At 41.9% G+C, this 7,173-nt stretch overlaps 1 protein-coding gene across 1 annotated transcript in view; it reads right to left on the reverse strand.

Moving 5' to 3' along the window:
* Positions 1–2,627, reverse strand: part of LOC134541471 (protein rhomboid) — a 219,627-nt gene extending 217,000 nt beyond the window's left edge. The window contains exon 1 of the mRNA XM_063384957.1: positions 2,480–2,627. The gene's annotated coding sequence lies outside the window, so the exon portion shown is untranslated. The remainder of the gene's footprint in view (positions 1–2,479) is intronic.
* Between the last annotated feature and the right edge of the window lie 4,546 nt (positions 2,628–7,173).

Consider the following 7,173-nt stretch of genomic DNA (forward strand, 5'->3'; position numbering starts at 1 on the left):
TGCAATTGTCGTCCCTGTGTTGCACAACATACTAACAGATGAAGTGGTAGTACAAATTTCTGCTCATTTATGTTCCACGTTTAACCCCCCCCCCCCCCCCCCCCCCCAATAATTAAAAAAAAAAATGTGCTGAGATTTACATTATTACATTTTCCTAGAGGCATGCATATTTCGCGAAAAGATTCCGAGACTAGATGAAAGTTAAAAACACTGTAACACCGTCTGTGTTTCGTGATTGGGCGAGTTTCTCCCAGGTACATATAGATTGTGACAACACCAATCACAGTGACTCGATGCAGAAGTAAACGCGTCCTGAGTGGCTCCGGTCAAACAAGGCAACGACTTCTCTCGCAGACGGCCGCCAATCACAAGGAAGAAGAAACCACAGGTGCGGGTATACCTTGTTGCAGTCTAATGAGTGTTCAGATCTTTTCGCGAAAAATGCCTGCCCCTACCTTTTCCTCGGAATGAAATTAAAAGGGTTCGCAACCAATCATCTGCATCTTCCGCTAGACAACTGTAGTACTATAGAGAGAGATTGATAGTTGTCTAGGTTGACTCGGGGGAGGGGGGGGGGTGAGTAAAATATTTGGAAAAACTGTATCTTCCTCGAAGCATTTTAATTAGAGGAAATATTTATGTTCCGAGGAAGTTATTTACTACCAGACAAATCAGGGACGACACGTCATGAAGAATCTGCACTCTGATTGGCCCACTGAACACCGGAACAAATATATTTTTTTCGCCGATCAGAACCAATAAGAAAGCATTAAAAAAAAAATTCTGACGTGGGCAAAGTGTATGGAAGTCAAAGTTTCCCGCCATGCATCACTATCCCTACGCATAGGTAGCTCAAATCATAGTCATAATTGAAAAACAAATAAATATATCTCGAAATCAGACTAATCAACAAAACCATTTCTGCGCATGGAGCACGTATGTGTCTGAAGCCTGAAGCAAAACAAACAGCAGCAGTAAAAAGACCAGTGCTAGACGTTGCTCAATATCTGGAAATTAACTTGCTGGGGAAAATGTAACAAAATGCAGTCAGACATGAAGCGAGAATTGTTAGATTAAAATGTCAATAAAAACTTCTACAAAGAATAACCGTTATACTACATAATAGCTAAGATTGTTTTGCTATCCAGAAAGGAAATTAGTGGGGGTTGTTCTCGTATTTACTTCAACTTATTGTTTATTGTGTGAGCAGTAATTGTCATGTTACTACTTACATGAAATCAAAAATATAAACCTCTTCCCCCTAAAAAAAATCACTTCCTAACTGGACAGCAAACAAATTTGTGATTATAACGCATTTTAAAGCTGTTAGATCTCAAAAGTGTTGTTATCATGTTAGTTTAACAAAACTTACTAAACTACTACAGGACATGAATGAAAATAATATTTTTGGGTACATCTGTGAGAACACTGTGGCTTATAAACACTGTCAGCTGACAGTATGCGAACGGTAGGTACACTTGATATTTATTTTCTGGAAGATTCTTTAGGCGGGCCGTGTTACACGATGTTGGTCACCAATGTTTCACACAGTGAACAAATGAGTCACGGGGTGCCCACGTCTGCATGGTTACATTGTGCGTGAGGCCGTTACATTCTCGTCAGCTGATTGTTGCGCTACGTTGGTTGGACGCGCTGAAGTGTGTTGTTTACATTGTGTAAACAGTTTCAAATGCTTAATTTTAGGCTACTTCTTCAGGCTCTTTATGAAAAAAAAAATGATGACAGTGAATTTTTAAGATGCGCACGCATCATGCAACGAAATTTTCTCAAGATGAAAAAAAAAAACTACATACAAATAAAAATTATATTTGTACTTCTAAATCTTATACTTAATTAGTGATAGAAACTGTGTGTATACACTTTTTAAAGTGTAATTTCAAGTGTATTTTATAAATGAGGTTAGGTTATACTTCTTTAGACACGTTATGAAATAATAATGACGAGAATGAATGTATACGATGCGCGCGCAGCATGCAACAAAAATTGACAGTGTGAAAAAAGGCTACACACAATTAAAAATTACATATGTGATTTTAAATCATATTCTTTATGACTGATATTGAATACTGGTCCATATAATAAAACACATTTATTTATTGTGCATATAAGTGAGGTTATAATCGCGTATGTATAATTTATTAGCATTAAAATGATAAATTACTATATTATTATTTAATAATTAATTAAAAATTAATATATTAGAATAAACATTTTGATTATTTATTGATTTTCATTAATAATTAAAATGTATCATGATTATTTTACTAAATTAAATAACTACTTTTTTAGACGTGTTTATATTAATATTGAATGTTGGGTAGCTATTCGATTGAATGTATAATTTACTACCCGCATTGATGATATCACTACAGTGTCTGACGTCACGATACGAGGTCACGCGATGTTCTGGGCGTCACAACAGGGTGGATGGGTGGAGGGTCGTAAGCTACAGGCTCACCACAGAGGTAGGCAGGTCGAAGCGCTCGTGTTCCTCCCTGGAAGCGCGCGGGCACGCGGCACGCGGCACTAGGCACGAGGCACGTGCAGCACGCGCCGGTCGAATGCGGCGGTACGCCACGTGCGCACGCCGACACGTCACCGCCCGACTGCCAGGCGACGCGCGCGCCGCGCGGCGGGTGGAGCGTGAAGCAGCGCCGCCGTCTGCGCCGCGATGTCCGCGCCGCTCCTCGGGCGCGCTCGGCTCCGCTCGGCTCCGCTCGCCGTCCTCGTTCACGTGAGCTCTGATCCCAGATACACGCCATCCATTTAGCGCAAAGCTTTTAGTAATGCACACTGCAAAACTAGAGACCGGAAAAATTCGCGAATCCATAGAGACCGGAAAAATTCGAGGTTTCATTTCGCGATAGGCTAGACCAGGGCCGCAACTAGAGTCTCTGGCACCCGGGGCATGAATGGATTCATGCGGCGCCCCCCCCCCCCCCCCTCTATTTTTGCACATACCACACCAATAAAGCGGGGGTCCGGGAGCCCTCCCACGGAAAAATGGTGCTATTTAAGCATCTTCCATACCTACATGTAACAGTTTCTGTGCTACTGTAACTTCCATGCATGAACCCACTATGTCCATAAAGTAGTCCGTATAATCACTAGACTTGTTCATTAAATATGTTGAGACGTTATATTGTAAATCAGATTAGAAATTCCTGGCATGCAAGTTAAAAAACTTTTTACCAGTTACCAGTTGTACTAGGAATTACAATGCAAGCGATTTCGGCGCCCCCACAGCTTTGCGCCCGGGGCGTATGCCCCGCTTGCTCCCCCCTAGTTGCGGCCCTGGGCTAGACTCCAAACTCGTACACCTTTATGCTGAGTCAGCGATTGGACCACCGTTTATCTGAAGGACTCTAAGCCAATGAAAAACCTTCAACAAAAAACGTATCAAATCACAAGCATCCCAGTTGACGCGTGTCACGAGTCAGTATTCAATGAGCAGGTGCAATTTGTCCCAGTACATAGAGTATCATGGAGTCTATCCTAGAGGTAATTGAAACCGCGATTTTTTCCGGTCTCTACGAATTCATTTCGTGATATACTAGAATCCAAACAACTATACCTTTAAATTGCTTCTGTGATTGGTTCATAGTTTATATGAAGGACATTGAGCCAATGAAAAATCTTCAACCAAAAGTATCGAATCACAAGCATCTCAGTTGACATGTCTCACGAGTCAATAGCCAACCAGCAGGTGTAATTTGCCTGCTTGTGTAGGGGATTGCGAAGTCTATCCTAGAGGTCACTGAAAGTGCGAATTTTTCCAGTCTCTATGCAAAGCTATAGTGACGTATGAAACGGCGGAGTATATCCTGAAGGACAGTGAACGCTATTGTTGCGTTGGACCTCCAGCTATACGAATTTATAAAACACACAGACCTTCTACATGTACAGCTGTTCACGATGTTCCAAAACAGTAGCTTTTGGTTTATGAAATTTTCTTGAAGTTCCATGATTGATAGGTACAAATGTACCATACAGTAGTTTGATAATGGTATAAAGTAGCCGGCAGAAACCTTCTTGCTAAAATGTATCATTTTTTAACAATGGTTTTCCCATTAATGCATTAAAAAAAATTGAAACTTCAAAATTGTTATGGATATCACTCAGTTTGTAGGTTCTTCAGTTTCCCCTGGCGTGTATTGCCAGGTGTGTGTCTATATGGTCTACTATTCTAACAGCCTCTTTGTTGGATGTGTCTGTATGTCCAAGAAACTAGTATATTTAAATGAACATAATTATTTATCATTCGATGAGAAAAAACATCAATAATGTCTTAATGTCAATTTTTTAATTAATACATTAATGTTTTAAAGCAATTTTTTAAATAAATAATAATTTTTAAGTAACGACTTGAAGGTAACTTCCATATAAAAATATTTTCCTTTATTTCTGAGTTACTTTTTTTTTGTCAATCAGCAGTTTCTTTTCTTTTCGGATACCATAACTAGAGACCCGTGAATTTCGCGGGTTCATTTCGTGTTATGCTAAAATTCAAATAATTAGACCTTAGTGCTGCTTCTGCCATTGTTCCTCTGTTAATCTGGAGGACTGAGGGCCAATTAGACACACCCTCGCTCGCAGAAGTGTCGAATCACAGGCCACCCAGTCGAGACGACTCACAAGTCAAAGGCCAATGAACAGTTGGCATTTGCCCGAGTGTGTAGAGGATATTGGAGTCTATCCTGGAGGTCATTGAATCCGCGAAATTCACGGGTCTCTAACCATAACCTTTATTATCAACATTAACTTGGCTTGTCTCGACAGCTACAAGCAGCAAGTATACCAACTGCACACATCTTGGCAGTATCGGCCAACCTGTTCAGGTTGACTGAGAAATGACCTCGAAACGAAACACGTTCGGACTGAGCGCAACCGCACGGAAAGGGTGAACATGTTCACCTGGAGCACGAAGTAGTTCAGAGTCCCTTGGAACCAGGGCAGACGTGGCCACGTGGTCTTCCATGTCAGCTCGCGGTCTGCGCCATGATGGCTGGACGCTGGTGTTTGCGTCGTATTGTGTGGAAGCGACAGACTTGTTCAAGCACCGAGGGTGTAACAATATGGCGGTGGCGAGGTTGAGAAGTGACCTGAACTACGTCACAGCGCGCCCTCTCGTGACCAGGGTGTCCACAAGGAAAAAATATTTCGTACCAACTTAGGCGAGAAAAAACTACTAATTTGAAAAAAAAAGTACTAAATTATAATTTGTTATGGTTTTAACAATTTAGGAAGTTATTATGACATTGCAATGCTCGAACTTGAATATCACACCACAAACATACATTCCATAGACCCAGTGGCGTAGCCAGGATTTGTGTATGGGGGGTGTTAAGAGGCATGCCCCCCCCCCCCCCCCCCCCGTATTAAAGCTGGGGGTCGGGGGGTCCTTCCCCGGGAAAATTTGGATTTTAAGGTGTAAAATAGTGCTATTTTAGCAGTTTCGGTACTTAAATTTAAATATTGTAATGGTAAAAATTTTATTAATTTTAATATGAAATTTGTTTGAGTGATGAATAAGAAATTAATTAAAGATTTGATACTAGGGGGGGGGGGGGGGGGTTTGAACCCATAACCCCCCCCCCTGGCTACGCCCCTGCATAGACCATGGTTTTTAAAAATAATTACGCTTGATGATAAAACATATTGAAGTTACTGTAATATTATTATATTAAAGAAAAAAAGGTACCATATCTGAGCGTAGATGTACTAGACCACTAACAGTACTAGATCTAGCGGGAAAGTGCTAACTGTGGACACCCTGCGAGTTGCCGCGGCGTCTCGTGCCGGAAGCGGAAGTGGCGAGCGAGGCCTCGCGCTCATCGGGGGCCAGACGCTGCCGCCTCATTGAAGCAGGAGGAGGGGTGTGGGGGAAGCGAGCCTGTGAGTCACTCCTGCAGAACTGCGCTGGCCCTGAAGGGTGGGAGCGCCCCTCCAGCCACACCGCCTCTTGCGGCATTCAAGAGCCATTCCGACATGAAAGGCTGGGCCTGCCCAAACACTCTTTATTCTCACAACCCTCTCTCTGCTTTATCAGATCACTTCTCTCTCTCTCTCTCTCTCTGTCTGAGAGTGTTGGTGCTCGCACGGCCTGCTGTTCTCCGTGCACTAAATACACGATGCACAGAGACCGGATAAAATTCGCGGGTTTAATATCCTCCAGGATAGACTCCAATATCCTCTACACACTCGGGCAAATGTTGACTTGTGAGTCGTCTCGACTGGGTGGCCTGTGATTCGACACTTCTGCGAGCGAGGGTGTGTCTAATTGGCCCTCAGTCCTCCAGATTAACAGTGGACCAATGACAGAAGCAGCACTAAGGTATCATTATTTGAATTTTAGGCATAACACGTAATGAACCCGCGAATTGTTCCGGTCTCTATCTATAAATGCATGATACAACATAGAGCTTCTCGTCTTCCACACTCGGTGCGTGGGTTCGTTACTGACGTACACGAACAGGCAGTGGGGGTTTTCAGTTCCGATAGTAGCGCATAAATTACATTACTACTGCTGATAAAATCCATTGGGAAATTTATAATTAGGAATTGAAACAATTCGCGGGTTCATTGACCTCCAGGATGGACTCTACAGTGCTATATGTACACTCGGGCAGATGTCACCCGCTCATTGGCTGCTGTCTTGTGAGACGTCCCAACGTAGCAGCCTGCGATTCCAATACAGCTTTGGTCGAGGGTTGCTCATTGGCCCAGAGTCCTCCAGGTGAGGTGTGAGTCAATATCAGAGACAGCACTGAGGTAAAACTATTTGAATTTGAGCCAGTGGCGAAATAAATCAGCTAATTTTTCCTGTCTATACTTATAATTATACAATTTTTTTTTCAGATGAAGTTTGCAACTATGGCCTTGGAAACGTTTTATCTTTATATATTTTTTTACTGTGGTTATAGAAAAAAAAATTACATTATGTAATGGGTAAGAACACTCTAAAGGTATGAAACCCCTAGACCCTTATTTATTTTCAAAATATATAGTGTTGTTTATCATTTTAATATGTTTGTTATGTTGCTAATTTCAGTTTATAAGGTTTTTCCATTTATTTTAAGGTACTGGTTAGGATAACAGCCTCGAAAAAACTAGACAAGAGGAGACACAAATCAAACTACCAGTTAATTATTT

This window comes from Bacillus rossius, chromosome 18 (genome assembly GCF_032445375.1).
Source record: "Bacillus rossius redtenbacheri isolate Brsri chromosome 18, Brsri_v3, whole genome shotgun sequence".
In the NCBI taxonomy this organism is placed as follows: domain Eukaryota; kingdom Metazoa; phylum Arthropoda; class Insecta; order Phasmatodea; family Bacillidae; genus Bacillus; species Bacillus rossius.